General features: G+C 44.2%; 1 protein-coding gene across 2 annotated transcripts in view; it reads right to left on the reverse strand.

Annotated features, from left to right (window-relative positions):
• Window positions 1-17,781, reverse strand: part of BCL11A (BCL11 transcription factor A) — a 261,059-nt gene that overhangs the window by 175,670 nt on the left and 67,608 nt on the right. The window lies entirely within an intron of this gene.

The following is a 17,781-nucleotide window of genomic DNA, read 5'->3' on the forward strand; positions in this document are numbered from 1 at the left end:
TGCTGGTGCTCAACTGTGTGCCAAACAGTTTTGTGCCTCATTGCTACTGCAGGATCTGGAGGGGCAGGCTTTCCTTACCCCCTCAGCATTGTGAAATAACAAGCCATACATGCCAAAATCCCCTGTTCTATCCTAAGGTTAAAGGGACAGGTGTCTCCTCCTCTGTGGCTGCTAGTCACCCTAGGCAACAGTGTGCATGCGGCCCCATAAACATGAGCTGTGTGGGCCATGCCCTGAATTTCCAACATAACTGCATTTTCTTGCTATTCATAGCACACATAGGGGGAATGAAGGAGGACGTTGGGAACTTGAGTGTCAGGGTAAATTATGAGATGCAGATAGCGCTCTGCTGAGGAAGCGACCTGCGCCACACAAGGTCTGCCCAAATGAGCTATTCATTCCTAGGCATTCATCAAGAGCCTCTGTACCCAACAATGCAGGCTCAGGACCCTCGCCGGTTCGGTCTTTCACAGAGATATACAGAGCCCTCAACCCAGGAAACAGCAGGTAAGAAAACAGAGAGAAGATAAACTGTGGGCTGCAGTTTCAATAGGCCTCACAGCCTGACACTCCTTACAGAGGGAGGGAGCCTTGGAGGTAATCGGGTTCACCCTCCAATGAGAGTATGCTCCCTGCATCATATGTAATTGGTTCCAGTGTCAAACTGTTCTTAGTGTTAACAAGCTTCTCCTAACGTTCAACCAAAATCTACCAACATTCCTGAAACTTACTTTCATTAGATTAGCCTTTGCTCCTCTGCACAGCAGAGAATAAATCTGAGTGTGATCCACTCAATAGCCCACCAGTGGCTCAAGAAATCTCTTTGAACGACTTGCCTAGAAATGCAGAAGTAGGAGGGTTATTAAGACACCCAATGGGCCACACATTGCTTTGTCAACAAATTAAGAGGGATGAATGACAGTGGGAGGGGGGAGGTGTATGAGTAGCTCCATACACACTTCCAGGTTTTGGAAAACTTGCATATTTCCCCAGTGGAGAGATGATGAGCCTGACTTCATACTACAAGGTGCCCTATTTGGGGGGAAATGTCTAAGTTCCTCCTTCAGAGAATATCTGGAATTCAGCAGGGGTGGGGAATCTCAGGCCAAAGGGCGAAATGTGGCTCTCCTGTCCTCTCTGAGTTTCTGAACTCTCCCTAGACCACACCACATCTCCCCATTTCACTGCCCCTTGCTTCACACCCCAAGTTTTTTTACCCAATTGGAAGGTGTCATTGAACTTGATTCTGCCTCTTGCTTATCAGGATGGAGAATGGTATGTGCGGAAACTAGCCAACTATACAATGGTAAAAATTAAATTTTGTTGCATCACCCATTCTTGCCTCTGGTCCCATCAACCACTGGCAGGTGATCCTCAAAATGTTGCCAAGGCTCTTGAGTAAGACTATAGAGGTTGCCTTTACACTTCTCCACACTCATTCTACCTTTCTGTAATGTTCAGAACAGTCTAGGGATCATGCCTAAAGGTAACAAGAAAATACACTACAGTAGTATTGCCATATTTCAAAAAGTAAAAAACCAGACAGATTTCTGCCCAGTCACTGATTGCCTGCAACGTCCGGGAAATTCCAGACATATGGCAACCCTTCCAGTGACACCTTCTTCTGCTCATCTGCCACCCCACCCCACCCCAATTCTCTCATGGCCCCCATGCTCTTAAAGCAATAGGAAGTATATGTGAGCAACATGCCTGCCTCACAAATAAGAGGTTGGCAGTAAAAGATCCTCAGTTCAAGTCAAGGGTACAACTTCCTGGCAGTCTCAAACACTAGCACCCTGCAGTTTGAAATGAGGGCCAGACTAAAAGTATGGTGGCAAACACAAAGCTAGCTTGCAGCTCTCTTGTGGCAAATGATTCCCCCTAGATCATGCTTAACCCTTACACCATTCCATTTTCTCCAGTTGGCCTGGCAAACACTTGTACATGAGCCAGAGCTGGGAGGAAATGGCTCAGTGGGAGAATTTGAAGGGGGAAAGAAGAGAAGCTTCAAACATCCTTCCATCTGCCACTCCCCCCACCCCTGCCAATCACATACTTCTATGGGGTGTTTGCTGTGGAAATGTTCAGGGAGGCAGGAGAGGATATATTGTTTAACTATATCCTTTCCAACTTGTGTTAACAAGTTCTACAATTTAGCAGAGTCACATTCCCCTTTTAAACTTGTACTGCGTATAACGTTTGCCAGGCTTGTATAAGCCTCTAAAATAAGTTTCCTGGTAATTTCCCCTTTAGTCCCTCATAAAAAGAATAGACACGACACAGTCTTGTATAAAGGTATATAAAATAGTTTACTCACATTGTGTTCACAAATGGATCCCAGAAGGCAGACTTAAGTTACAAAATATGTACACCTGGAATCTATCCCATAAGGAGATAGTCCCTTTGTCCTCTCTTGGCTGCCAAGAGAGCATCTTAGGCTAAGAAGATGTTGCTTCTTCGATGAATGGAGTGAGTGAGTGAGTGAGTGAGTGAGTGAGTGAGAGATGGCGGCCTCCGCTTAGGTATTTTGTTACCTGCACAGGTGAGGCCATGCCCACCTCTAGTCACATGCAGAGGAAATCTATCCCAGCCCAGGAGAAAACAGGAAGTTCCGACTGGCTGGTCCAGACCTCCCCTTTTATGTCCACTCTAGGAATGTTGTACTTGCCTGCTCTGTATTTCACATCCCACATTTGCAGCCCCATGTTCACGACCCAGCCCAGCCTGATACACTACTCAACGGTGAGGGAAGTATGCTGTGCAAATGCCCAGAGGCATTCTTCCCTCCTGCTTCATTCTTAATTTCACATGTCACAACTTACTAAGGTCTGAGCAGAATTTGGGGCTGATCTTTCCCTGCTCTATGCAATGCTCTGATAATTGCACATTGTGCCCACAAAGCTTGCTGACTGCTTTTCTTTTGAGGCATACTCTTTCCATCTGCATTTGTGAATGCAGGCTTGTGTATGTATTGCTGTAATGCTGGTGGCCAACAAAACAGGTTTAAAGACTGTCTCAAGGCAAATCTTTAAAAATGTAGTATAAACACTGACAACTGGGAAACTCTGGCCTGCAAGCACTCCAGTTGGAGAACAGCCTTTACCAAAGGTGTCATGGGCTTTGAAGACACTCAAACTCAGGACGCAAGGGAGAAATGTGCTAAGACTAAGAGGAAGGCATGCTTGGCAAATCCACACCGTGATCAACTCCCGCCCGGAAACCAATGTCCCCACTGTGGAAGGATGTGTGGATCCAGAATTGGCCTCCACAGTCTCTTACAGACTCATTGTTAAAACCATGTTTATGGAAGACAATCTTACTCGGTTACGAGTGATCGCCAAAGAGAAGAAAAGAAAGAGATGTATTGCTGCAAGATGGGAGAAACTGAGCAGCTGAAGGTTTATGGATCCAGAAGTACTGCTGGGGACTCCCTAATTCAGGTGGGGAAAACTTCAGAGCCACATTCCCTTCTGGGCCATATGCTACTTGTGGGCAGAGCAATCAATGTTTCTACACATACTCATACACCTCTCTCTATCCTCCAACCAGGACATGTTCCAGCCAGGAAAACACACTCAGAAGAAGATAAAAAGAGCCTGCTGTATCAAGCTAATGGCCCATCTAGTCCAGCATCCAGTTCTCACAGTGGCTGAACAGTTGCCTGTAGGAAACCACCAAGCTGGATTTGAGCACAAGACTGTAAAACAGAGCCAGCAAGGGATGTGGCCCGGGAAAAGTTCTAGTTAGACTTGGTGGGCATCATATGGTTCCTGGGTCTGAGGTTCCCGGCCCCCTAAATAATGCTGGCAAAATTGCTAGGTAATCTTTTGTTAGGCAGATTTCTGGCTGGTTTGCTCTTGATAAGCTGAAGCTTCCCTAAATCTTCTGGAGGAGGGCATATCCTTCCCTCCTGCCCCTTCTCCCATCTATCTGGGAAACTGAACAAAGGACAGGCAGTTTCAGAGAAAGACACAAAAGAGCTGAGTTTGGGTCTCAGCTGTGTCTCTGTGGCAGTGGCGTAGCGTGGGTTGTCAGCACCCGGGGCAAGGCAAGTAATTTGCGCCCCCTAACCAGTGGATTTGCGCCCCCTAACCCGTGGATTTGCGCCCCCTAACCCTAACCCCCAGGTGTTGCACCCCCCCTGCACCCCCCACGCTACGCCACTGCTCTGTGGAGATCTCATACAAGGGGGTGGGCTTGTTTGTCCATTGGGAGTGTGATCGGTCCAGTGCAAATCCACTCCAAACGCAGTTTGATTGTGTCAATGACATTTTGCAAACAAACAGCAGTCTGGAAGGACCAAGACAGACAGAGAGGGAGCTCATCACACCACTACAAATAAAATGACCAGATACTGTATAAAGAAGGTTGGTTTTCCTGTCACTTTAACAGTTGTGCATTTTCCACTTCTGTGTGCTACACTGAACTTCCCTCTTCTGTGCAGGTATTAAAGGAAACAGGAACCCTGTGGTTTCCCAGGACATCTTGTCACCTTATTGCCAGCAAGCCAGCAACCAGTTTTCCTTGAGGGCTACTTTGAAAATGCACTCCCAATTTCCATCCTAAAGAGATGGAAAACCTATCACTCTCCAGATTTTGTTGGACTATAACTTCCATCATTCCTGACTATAAATCATGCTGGGTGGTCCTGATCCCTTGATTTAAAAAAGTTCCCCCACCCATGTCTTTGGGACACACAGCTCTGCAAGGAATTGTAATCAAAAAGTGGAAGGCAGCAGAAGTTTAGGCACCTACCCTCCCACTTCCTGCTCACACAATTTAGAACCAGCAGCTATCCAGTAAGGGAGTCTAACTCAGTGGTAGAGCACATATTCTGAATGCCAAAGGTCGCAGGTTCAATCAATAAAAAAGGAACAGGTAGGAGATGATCTGAAAAACCTCTACCAGGTACCTTTAAGGTTATCTGCTAGACAGAAAAAATAACTATAAGCTAGACAAAACAGTATTGAAGTAGCACAGGGCAGCTTCCTAATTACTAAACCTTTTAATCTGCTGTTTAAGTAAGAGTGGCCCCAGGAGTAGGCAGCTCCGGAATATCAGCAAAAGAAACCAAAAGCCCTCTCAAAATACAAAATACAAAGGCTTAATCTGTGCATGCCAGAAAATCAAACTCTTCTTGATGTAGAATTCTAACTATGTTCATTTTATTTATGTCCTGCCTTTGGGGCAGGATTCTTTATGTACTAGTATTTATTATTATTGTAGTTATTTTTATTTTTTACCTGCCTTTCACTATAAGGTCCCAGGGCAGGTTACAACAATGTAAAAACACAATAGTAATAACATAACTAAAATACCATTTTAATGCACACACTCTGTAACACAATATACCAAACAGTGAAAGGATGTAACTCAAACCATAGCCTTAGTTTAAAAATGGCCATGTGGAACAAGAATGGTTTTTGCCCATCTCAAAATGGGAGACAAGTGTTAAGGCTAAGCAAGTCTTCAAAACACCAGGGCAACTTCTGAGAGGGACTTGCTCCTGGCTAAAACTATTCTTGGATCCACAAATAATGGTAGCCTGAGAATTGGCAGGTCTTAAAAGATGGTGGTGGGTGGGGTTCATACAGGAGAAAATGCATCCTAAAATGCTTTAGGTCCAGACTACAACATCTAATGGTTGCATAGAAGGGTTTCAGCTGATACAGCTGCTCATCTTTGCATGACATTTTGCATCTATCAAAGTGCCTTCTTCTACACAGCTGTTAAAAAAGGTGCAAAGGGCGTTGACACGAGAACAGGCCTTATCACTGGTGTCTCCCCACTTACGGATCACTCTCTGCAGAGGCACGCCAGGCACCTTCACTATTTTTAGGCATCAGGCGAAAATGCTTCCCTTCTGCCAGGCTTTTGGTCTTTAATTGTTTGTGGCCTCCTTCAGTGAGTCGGATATTAGTCCAACAATCAGTGTTTTTATCTTTTGCTCTGTTTTAGTTTTATGTTGGTTTAATGTATATGCTATTAATGTATTTGATTTATTTTGAGTTGCCTTTTGTTAAAAAAAGTGACTAATAGTACTACTACTAAAAATAATAATTTAAGGCAGCAAAGCCCTCTCCATCAGCCTGGTTAGTACCAACTGCCTTTGGTTCTACTCTCTCTCTTTCTACTTACCCTTTTGTATGGTGCCTGTTGAATCCTAAACCACAGTTCTAACTATGAATGATCTTGTGTGCCTTACCAAAATGCAGTAAGTAAACTTAAGTACATACAACTACTGAGGTTCTGTCATGCTTGCAGCTGGTCCTCCTTGACACAAAAGCATGAAGATGTAGGGTTAAAAAGTTGAATTTGAGTAATAGGCTATAATGAAAGCTGGGTCCTGGATTTCCAAAGTGTGAAAAGACGGATGGCCTAAGATATACTAAGAACAAGTAACATAGAAATTGTTCCCTCCTGAAGATGAATAATCCTCCTCACACATACTGCATGCCAGACTTTTGTACCATGCTTAAGGAATATCTGCCACGGTTCTGTCGGTTTAACGCCCATCAGACGCCATTTCTTTTCTTCTCAGACTGTGCCCTTTTTTAACAGCTACATGTTCAAGGGATGTAGCTTAGTGAATTATCTTCCTTCAGACACTCAGTATTTGTTGTGGTACACTTTTTTCTGGGGGGAAATCCTAAGATTTTGGTTGCTCAGGTCTTTCTATTGCAACTTTCAAAACAATGAAACACAAGATGTAACAGGGGGAGCAAAGCCATGATGTTTGGTAAATAAATTTCATGCCAGGGTTTTACAAAGATTAGCAATGTATTGGAGCAACTGTTCTTGTGTGATCCTCTTTCTTTCTTTCTTTCTTTCTTTCTTTCTTTCTTTCTTTCTTTCTTTTTAAAGAAAGGGATCTATATTTTTCTGTTACCTTTCCTGACTGTAAAGCAATCACAGGAAACGGCAGGAGGCCCCATAAATATGCAAATCGCAGAGAGATAACTGGTTTCAATGGTTCCGCCTTCAAGTAGAAGGGAAAAGAGTCTGGGCACCTCCAATTCTGAGTAATTTATATGTCAGGGGTGCCCCCTGCTGCAATTCACAAGCTGTCCATGGAAGAGACAGCAAAGCATCTACCCCCTGATAAACAGAGGCACCCTATGAAAATTCCCACTTGTATATTAAGGTCCATCAGTATTTCTGTTACAAGATGCTATTTTCAGAAGGTACAGAACATAAGTATTAAAAAAAAATTGCTCAGAGCTAAGCTCTGACTGAATGAAATGTAAGCACAAGGGAAATAATGGAAAGTTGTCTATATATATATAGATGAAGAAGGGTGAATGTGTATTAATTTTCAACCAAAACTCCACATTCAATCTGTCCTTATTGCATATATGATATAGACAATTTCTCATAACAAATCCTCATTTGTTTATTTTCTTTTTAAAAAGCCTCTTTTAGCATGATCCTTTTTATTTCATTGCCCAGAAAAGGCCAGCAGTGTGATATGGTATGATCGCTTTTAAATTACAGATCCAGCCACTATATTCACATCTTAACCTAATCACCTTTAAGGTTGTCCTAGCCATCCGTTCATACAAGAAATAGATCTCTCTCTCTCTCTGTCTCCCCCCCCCCCGCCGCCCCATTCCATCTCTCTCTCTCTCTCTCTCTCTCTCTCTCTCTCTCTCTCTCTCTCTCTTGATAATGTACCTGCTCGTAAAAATCTAGCTGTATTTGCCCATGGCACCATAATCTCATTACTGCTAAAACAAATTAAAGGCTATATCTTTTTATTTTTATAGCCCAGTGTTTGATTGGTTGATTTTGGTCATTTGCTCTTGTATTAGCGAGAAATTTAAATAATGCTTCTGTTTGTTGTCCTAATGAAGCACACATCAGAAAGTTAAAATATAAAACTGAGAGAAAAGGGGGGAATCTAAGCCATTTCCCTTCCTTGCTTTCCCCTGGCGTGCCATTAAAGAGAGGGTTTGTTTGTCAAAGTAAAATTTTTGCAGGTCATTAGTCCAAAAGATTTAAAGTGTGTGTTTGGAAGAGGGGGGGGGGGGGACAACATCACATAGCTGTATTATCTAAGAGTAAGGGCCATGCACATACGTGCAATAACTTTATTACTGGTGTTCCTCTGGATACTGCGGTGGTGCCTGCATATAACGGAATAGCATGATACAATTCCAACCCGTGACGGTCTATTGAAGACATAATATGCATTTTAAAAATTGCTTGGAAATGTATTCACATGATGGCATCTAATGGATCAGGAGTTGCTCCCCCTCTTTATCAAATAATAAAAATTGTTATAGGCCAGTCTATCATGTCATCTTACACTCTCATCTAGGGGAACTGTTTTATGGCTTTAAAAAATCAAAACACTACAGCAAAGAGCAAGGCTGGGGGGTGTTACAAGACAAAGACACTAAACTGCCTAAGTTATGTTTAAAACCAGTTATTTAATTTCCAAGCCATACATACACAAAGGGAGAAAATATTAGAAGGCTGGGTGTTTACTTTGTTCTCGTTGATTTTACCCTCTGAATGAATGAATCAACGCTTGCATTTGGGGGCGCTTTGTAGGTGTAGGTGTGTAGCGCAGGGAGAGACAATGACACCCCAGGATTCTGACCACAGCCCTAAATTCCCTGGACTCTCCTTGACATCTGGCTATTTACTTTTGTGCTTCTACCTAAAGAGATTTCTGTGTTGAAAATATGGTGGTATTGAAGGTGGAGTCCGCATCCAAATGGTAAGTAAGTCCACTGATAGAGATCATCATAGCTATTAAAATATGGACCTCTTGATTAGTCCAAACTTTAAGCATGTTTCCTGCACTTTGAAATATCTAGTTGGATATCAGTTAATGAAACTGCTAAGGATTTTTTAAAAACCTATTAATTAAATCTGCAGGAACATGCGTTAGAATAGAATAATAGTTCTGGGAGTGGGAAGTACTGTTGTTCAGAATAAAGAAGTCCCATTAAATTAGAATACCAAATAATAGGCAGCTATTCTATAGCAGCATATGTATATCTAGCATTTATTTGGAATTGCAGGCGAACCATTTTGTTGCTATGCCACTTTAGAAGGGGGGGGGGGTGTCTATGTGTGTAGGGTTATGCTCTTCTAAAGATGTCACCTGCCACCTGTAGTTTATGTAAATACACGCATTAAAAATAGTTGGCTTTGAAAAGATGATCCCATTAAGATTTGTCAATCAATTAATATAGCCAATGAATCAACTAAACACTGTAGCCCTCAGATAACACACAAGAGGAGAATCTCACCCTCATCCTTACGTGCTGACTCCAAATTAGATTGCTGGCAAAGGTTGATTGTTAGAGGAAGAGAAAAGGACATGAGAAGCCTAGATTCTCAAACTGTCTCTATCAGAACTCTATATCCTGTCACCTTCCAGACGTTCAGTCCAACCATTCAATCTACTGAATCAAGAGACTGTTTGATCTTATCTGCATCTGTGAGCTGACTGTCAGCCTCCGAATGCTGCATATTAAATCATCTATACTGGCTCTATCAAGCTGAGAAGATCGTTTAATTCCAAATTTATTAACCCTTGGAGTGCAGGCCTCATGCCTAGCCTAGTGTGGCCTGTGTTTGATTTCACAAGACTTTCAATCCCTACTGGTTTTAAATGTGTGCCTGGAATGGGTGTTAAAATGTCAGTGTTGTGAATTACATTCTTATTATAATTAGGAGGTCTCTCTTTTATATACAAAAGGTTTGTTCAGTGTATATTTGTGCTTATTTTGGATTTGATCCTATCTTTGAAACCTCGCTTTCATATGCTGTGGTTGGGGGCGCAGGCAGAAATGGGTTTCCTTGCAGAAAAATTAGAAGAGGCAGAGAAAGACATCATTACTTCCAAGTAAACATGAATAGGATCACACAGGGAAATCTGCATAAATTTGCATGAGTAAAGATCTATGACTTTTAACATGTTCCACAAATGCCTGCACACATACCAGTGGAAGAGTTTGCACAGTGATGTAATAAAGAGAGGTCCTATAGTAATTCTCATGCTGGCACCAAATTTTGTGCAAGCAGAACATCATTTCTGAATGTAGTTCCACTTTTACATTTTGTGTTAGACCAGGGTGTGAATGAACACAACTCTTCCATGAGCCAAAGGAGACATCTTTATGTAAAGCTGCCTCTTTGCGTGCAAAAGCTTTGTTTTTAGACAATAAAGGTAGACATCATAGCAGCAATCTTCCCAGAAGAGGTGCTCTCTCATGTGCAACAAGAATCAGGGGAATCCAAGGTATATAAAGCCCCCAGTAGCTTGGGATCAGTTGCCATGAATGATGGACTCACTCCATACGTGCCCACTTAACAGTTTCAATCTGCAGAATTGGCACTTTTACAAGTCCAGATAATGTTCATTTCACCAAGAAAGCAATCCTTCAGTCTGGCAGCACCTACACTTTGGAACTCCCTGCCCATTTATATAGTACCTTTGCTATATTGGTTTTGATGTCTGCTAAGGACTTTTCTATCTAGGCAAGCCTACACAAACATTTAATTTTAGCATGCATATTTACTTTTAAAATCCTGATTTTGTTTATATCTTTATAAATGTTATGTCAACTGATTTTTAACTTTTGCTTTTATCATTGTTTTAATGAATATTTTATATTGTATGTAAACCACTTAGATGGAGTTATTAAGTGCTCTCTCTCTCTATATATATATATCCTTTGTTACAGTGACTGTCACCATCAGTTCTGTTGTATTAAATACACTTGCATTAAAAACACAGTAGACAGCATTTAAAGAGAACAACTGCTGCCTAGTTAATTTAGGGTGTGTTTTAAATCAATCAAAAGGGCTGATCCAATTAATCAGCTAAACTTCGCAACCCAAAGCCTTAAGAAGGCCCACTGGGGGTTGGTATGGTAGTCCATGTACATGAATGTAGAGATTGTACCAGTGCAAAATCAGAACTATGAATTGTGTAGTCCCTTTCTAAATGTGCATTTCCTAGAGCAACTTAAATCTGATCCACATACACACTACATGCTCCTCTTTATCATTCTTGCAAGTTGCTGATGCTATCAACATATTCAGTGTGTGTGTGTATGTGTGTGTGTGCACGCACAAATGCATCCATATTTTTTCCCCTTTCCCAGATGCAAACTGTTAGAAATGTGACTGGTCTCTCCCTTTCTCTCTCCCCCACCCCTCCCTGGCTGTCTTTAATGTAGCCAAATAACAATTTTAGCATTCAGATGAAGCGATTTCATTCTGTGACTGCCTTTTCTATTAGATTTGATTTTGAGAAGCCCCAGTGGGTGCCTCCAAGGCAGAGAGCTATCTTTGAGCCTGCAACCGATTCAATAGCAGCCTGAGCTAACCTTGACCTTTGCATAGACCCTGTTCCATCTGGTGAAAGCATAGGGTTTCCTTCCCCCAGTCCCCCCTCCCCCTGGCTTCACAGTCAACATTGATCAAGGCAGAATCCAGTGTCTCTTCCCCCCACCAGCCCCCATCCCTTGCCTTACTCCTTCTCTCCTCCCTCCCTTTTTTTTTTCCAAGGGCTTGGGCGATGCGTGCAAAGGACACCACATTTCAATATATGGAAATGATCAAGCCTCTTATGGAACCATAAATCTAGACGGGGCTTCTGTGATATGTATGATCCCCCCCCCCCCACCATTCACCTCCAAGGAGTCCCTCATTCGCCACTGTCCCTGTCTCTCCTCCCCTCTCGCCCCCACCCCTAGTTTCTCAGCAGGGGTTTGATGCAAGCTGTACAGGAAACACTTCCTATCCACACCTCCTCCTTCTCCAACACCTGGGGGGGGGGCATAGCAGAAACCTCTTTGCAAACTGAACAATTCATGACTGCTCAGCAATAGAATTGCATTGCATTTTTATCAGCCCCTGCCCTCGTTGGAATCTTTGGTGTACTCCCCCACTCCAACCATTATTTATAAATGACCTACCTATTATTTACATACCAGCTTTATGGAGAGGAAAAAAGAAATAGTGGCACAGAAAACATTAGAAAAAACAGAGAAGATGAATATTTTTAAAGTTTTTTGCTTGGTTTTTAAAAGATATATGTGGCCCAAGCTGATGCATGCTTACTCAGAAGTAAAGCTGCAATCCTACACCCACTTACCTGGGAGCAAGCCCCATTGAATTCAGCAGGATTTATTTCCAAGTAAACACAGCTAGTCTTGCCACCTAAGTCTTTCTGAACACAATGAGGTTTACTCTAATTTAAGTGACATTTTTTGGGAAAGCTGTTTTATTTCAGCAGACATTTTAAATAAGTCTTTTCTGATTTTATGGTTCATTTTATCTCTAGTGCATCTCTTTTGTAACCTTATTGTACACCACTTAGAAACGATACAGTGTTAAGTGGCATCCAAATTGTCAAAATAAATAAATAAATGTGGGTGCACAGGACTGCAGCTGTTTACTCAAGAAGACTCATTAAGTTTAATGGGGCTAGTAAGTTCAATGGGGCTTGCTGTAAAGTAAGTGTGCAAAGGCCTGGGACCTTACAGTCAAGCGCTGGGCATGCTTACACTGAAGTAAGTCCCATTATGTCCAATGGGGCTTACTTACTCCTTAGTGCTTAGGCTTGCATCCCCATGAATGTCAACTCAGAAGCCTTTGGCTACAATCCAATACACACTTACTTGGGGTTAAGACCTACTGACCTTTGGTTCCAAGTAGACCTACATAGGATTATATTGTCAGGAGCTAAACTATGTTATTTTGTATTATTTATTGTTATTGTATATTGAGCCTCAGTGGCATAGCGTGGGTTGTCAGCACCCGGGGCAAGGCAAGTAATTTGCGCCCCCTAACCCGTGGATTTGCGCCCCCTAACCCTAACCCCCAGATGTTGCACCCGGTGCGGCCGGCCCCCCCTGCACCCCCCCACGCTACGCCACTGTTGAGCCTAAAACAAAAACTGTTATTTAAGTGAAAGGAAGGTGGCTTTTTAGGGACATGAAGAGTTGTACTTTCCACTGTCAGAATAATTCACAATAAATTTATATCACATCCACTCATTCATAAAGGCCCACAACATCCAACTATCAGGGAAGTGCGAGAGTGTAGATGTGTGTAGATGTGTTTAAGACCCAACCATGGAATGCGGTGGGGCTTCTCTAAGTAAAGGTGTAGAAGTTTGGGATTCAACTGATAAATTTCGCAAAGAAACGGCTCTCGATCCGTTTACACGCGGCTACGCCATAGCTGTCAACGTTTCCCTTTTTTTAAGGGAAATTCCCTTATTCCGAATAGGATTCCTTGCAAGAAAAGGGAAAAGTTGACAGCTATGGGCTACACCCCTGCGACTCAGCTTAGAACAGCCTGCAGCAGCCTTGGCATGTTTAAAGGTAAAGGTAAAGGGACCCCTGACCAGTCGTGGTCCAGTCGTGACCGACTCTGGGGTTGTGGCGCTCATTTCGCTTTATTGGCCGAGGGAGCCGGGGGACAGCTTCCGGGTCATGTGGCCAGCATGATTCAGCCGCTTCTGGCGAACCAGAGCAGTGCACGGAAACGCCGTTTACCTTCCCGCTGGAGCGGTACCTATTTATCTACTTGCACTTTGATGTGCTTTCGAACTGCTAGGTGGGCAGGAGCAGGGACTGAGCAACGGGAGCTCACCCCGTTGTGGGGATTCGAACCGTTTACTCGGGAGTAACTCCCAACGAGGCCAGTGAGGTTCTCCTCTCAACTAACCTCACGCTGGGTTGCAGCGCAGGCCGATTCTCAGCACATTTAACGAAGGGGAACCTTACTCAGCTAGCAGGGTAGGAAGCCCCACTGACCTCCTAGAAAAGCTGTATGCGCCCACTCACTCGGGGAGCAAATCCCCGGGACGTCGGTGGGGCTTCCTCCGGAAGAAACCAGCCTCGCCTGGAAAACACACCAGTCAATCGCTTGACTTGTTTGCGCAGCCCAGTGAAAGGCACAAAGACACCCGAGCAGGGGTAGATGGAGAAAAAAGGTGGAACAAGAAGACGGGTGGGTGGGTGAGCTGTTATTCACGAGCCCACCTGTCCCCGCCGCTCAGTCCTCTTCCTCCCAAAAGCCCAGAGCCTGCCTTTACAATACTGCTTCAATCACATATATAAGATGCGACTCGTCTTCCTCTGCCCACAAGTGCAAAGATGCTGGAAGAAAGGAGAAGGGGGGAGGTGTCACGTGGGAACAGCCTAGGCCAGGCACGGAGGCGGTTGTAGCGGCAGCGGCTCTTCAAAGGAAATTGCCTCGCTGGCCGCTTGGGCGCATTTCAATATATGGAAATGACCAGCGGCTTTCTGCAATAAATCAACACTCAACATTTTTGTCATTCCCTCCGCCTTCTCCTTCAGTTTCCTTATTTCTTTTTTATTCTCGCCTCCCCCCCCCCCCGCACGCTTTATACCTCCATTCTTTTGCACACGCGAACACACCGGCTAGCTTTTCCTTTTGCTCTGCACCAACTACTCCGCCCCCTCTTCTAAAATTCCCCTTTAATTCGTTGTTATTCCTTGCAATCACTAGCGACTCTGCAACGTCTCCTAAGCACACGTAGCTTATTCTTCTTAAGCAATCAGTAATTATTTCAGGAGGTAACAGATATTGCAATGTTAGATTTAAGCTCCCCGCCATTCCCCTTTTACTATTACTGCAAAACTTGTACTGGAAGGTAGCCCGGGCCAGGGAGGCAAGGGCAATTTTCTGGCAAACAAGGAACCATCAGCTGACTTCGGATACCACACGTCTACGTTTGCTTAGATGTACCTCCGGTATTCAGTGAGTTTTACTCCCAGGCCGGCGTGCATAGGATCGAGGCACCAGGTTTCTGGTTTGTTCGCAAAGTGCTGCATTCCTGTGCAGAGCAGGGACTTTTATTTACTGCACTTTGAGAGCTGTGTGTATCACAGTCTCCGACGAGGATGTGGGAGTCTCTATTCCTTATTGTTTTGCAGATCCTACAACGCAAATCGCCGCACTCTCAATAGAGCGACGACGGACACAGTCACGCTCGGTAACTTTTCCAAACGCAACAAACGCACCCGCCTCCTCGGCTTGGCTGCCTTTTGGCGTAAATGCGTTTCTTCCAAGCCCCGGCTGCCTTTGATTGGGGTGTCGGAGGAACGCCCCCACTCCTCCCCAGCATCACACCCATAATTTTAAATCGTTTTGCCTTTCCTCCCACCCCCACCCCCACTTTTTCTTTTTCTTTTACATTGCCGACATGCTTAGAATCATAGAATCATAGAATCATAAAGTTGGAAGAGACCACAAGGGCCATCGAGTCCAACCCCCTGCCAAGCAGGAAACACCATCAGAGCACTCCTGACATATGGTTGTCAAGCCTCTGCTTAAAGACCTCCAAAGTAGGAGACTCCACCACACTCCCTGGCAGCAAATTCCACTGTCAAACAGCTCTTACTGTCAGGAAGTTCTTCCTAATGTTTAGGTGGAAGCTTCTTTCTTGTAGTTTGGATCCATTGCTCCGTGTCCGCTTCTCTGGAGCAGCAGAAAATAACCTTTCTCCCTCCTCTATATGACATCCTTTTATATATTTGAACATGGCTATCATATCACCCCTTAACCTCCTCTTCTCCAGGCTAAACATGCCCAGCTCCCTTAGCCGTTCCTCATAAGGCATCGTTTCCAGGCCTTTGACCATTTTGGTTGCCCTCCTCTGGACACGTTCCAGTTTGTCAGTGTCCTTCTTGAATTGTGGTGCCCAGAACTGGACACAGTACTCTAGGTGAGGTCTGACCAGAGCAGAATACAGTGGCACTATTACTTCCCTTGATCTAGATGCTATACTCCTATTGATGCAGCCCAGAATTGCATTGGCTTTTTTAGCTGCCGCGTCACACTGTTGGCTCATGTCAAGTTTGTGGTCAACCAAGACTCCTAGATCCTCTTAAAGGGAAGACAGCTGTTGCCCGGCACAGGATGAGGGATGCTTACTTGGGAGTAAACCCAAAGTAGACGCAAGGTCATTTACTGCTGAGGAGATGGGGAACCTCAGGCACAGGGGCCGCAGGTGTCTCCCCACGCCAGACCTTGGTGTCTGGCCATTGGGCCTCTCTCCAGCCAACATCAGCTCACTGGTCCCACTTTGAAACAAAATTAAAAAAAATCCTTCCAGTAACACCTTAGAGACCAACTAAGTTTGTTATTGGTTTGAGCTTTCGTGTGCATTCACATTCTTCAGATACACTTCGCATGCACACAAAAGCTCATACCGATAACAAACTTAGTTGATCTCTAAGGTGCTGTTTGAAGACTAAGGACTTAGCTACACTACCTTTGCTCTGCTCTTTCCAGGCATTTTTCAAAGCTCTGTGTCCAAGCACCCTCATTTTTTGCTCCAGAGCTTTCCCCATGAAAACCCGTCCTTTAAAGCTCCATCGGAGAAAACAGCAATCTGCAGAAAATTTGAACTGATGTTTGCTCTGATTGAGCACTAAAGAGCTGGTTTTGGGGGACAAAGCTTGGGCAAAAAACAAAAATGCTTGGACACGGAGCTTGTAAGTGCAGACCTGTGCCTGGAAAGAGTGGGGCAAAAAGTGTGCATAAGTCCATAATTGTACTTTCTATAAGACCTACTCTATTCTTTTATGGGCATAGCCAGGATTTATTTATTTTATCGGGGGGGGGGGCGCAAAACTGTGTTATCTGCGATGCAATTGGTTAGATAGTTAAGTATTTTTATTTATTTACTTGATTTAGGAGGGGAAACTGCCCCCAATGCACCCCCTAGCTACTCCCATGACTTTTTCTATACTTCTAAGCTGGCCTCATGTGTAGTTGAGGATGCTGTCTTGTCATCAGCATTGAGGTAAAGATTAAATTGCCATCCAGGTTCAAAAGGCAGTTGTCCCTGTTCTTGTCCTTGCATTTCAGGCAGCAAATTCTGTTGGGCTAGCCCTGGCTGCATTCTCCCTGGGGCTAGGGTGGGAATCTATTTTCAGACCAAGGGCCACATTCCCTTGTGGACAACCTGGGGTGGGTGGGTGGGTGCTGCATGCCAAAGATGGGTCAAACAATATATTTGACTCTCATCTTTGTACAGTAGACTACATTTCTGTGCACACAAATGTATCTTCATCCAGGCAAGCAAGAAGTGTTATCTCAGTTCATAGACACATCCCAGACAGACAAAGAAGACATGGAATAGTGCCAGGAGGGCTTTGTGACCTAGGCACAGGGAGTCTCACCTGGAGAAGGGCCAAATAGATAAGCCTGGAGGGCCACATTTCCTGCCGTCCTTGAGTGTCTGGCTGGAATGTCTCCTTGGGCTGTAATAAGGCCTCTTACTTGTCTCTATTGGAGAGATGTGTGCATGCTGAAAGGTTCACCGAAACATTTGGGCTGTACATGGCTGGAATGAAGCCTACTGTGCAAAAGGTAAGAGTCACATCCATTGCTCCACCCACTTTTGCCTCTGGCCCTGCCCACCATTGGCATGCACTTTACCTACTAGTTTTCAAGCACAGAGAGATAAAGCAATGCATGCACCATGGTACATGAAATGGCTCCACCAAGAAGCATTGCATCTCAGGCAATGCGTAAGTTCTATCCTTAGATTTGAGATAGTTCATGTATGTGTACTGGAGTGTCAAATGTGGGATCCCTCCGTCACCGCTACAGCCACATGTAGAGGATCCTCTGTTCATGGCTGTAGCGGCGACAGAAGGATCCCGGCACCATCTGTACGGCGCTGGAGCACAGCTGCTGGCAAACCACTATGTACAGTGCATGTGCGGTGTCACTACGTACAGCGCATGCATTGTACATAGCGACGCCCAA

Source organism: Podarcis bocagei (genome assembly GCF_964188305.1).
Source record: "Podarcis bocagei genome assembly, chromosome: 3".
NCBI lineage: Eukaryota > Metazoa > Chordata > Lepidosauria > Squamata > Lacertidae > Podarcis > Podarcis bocagei.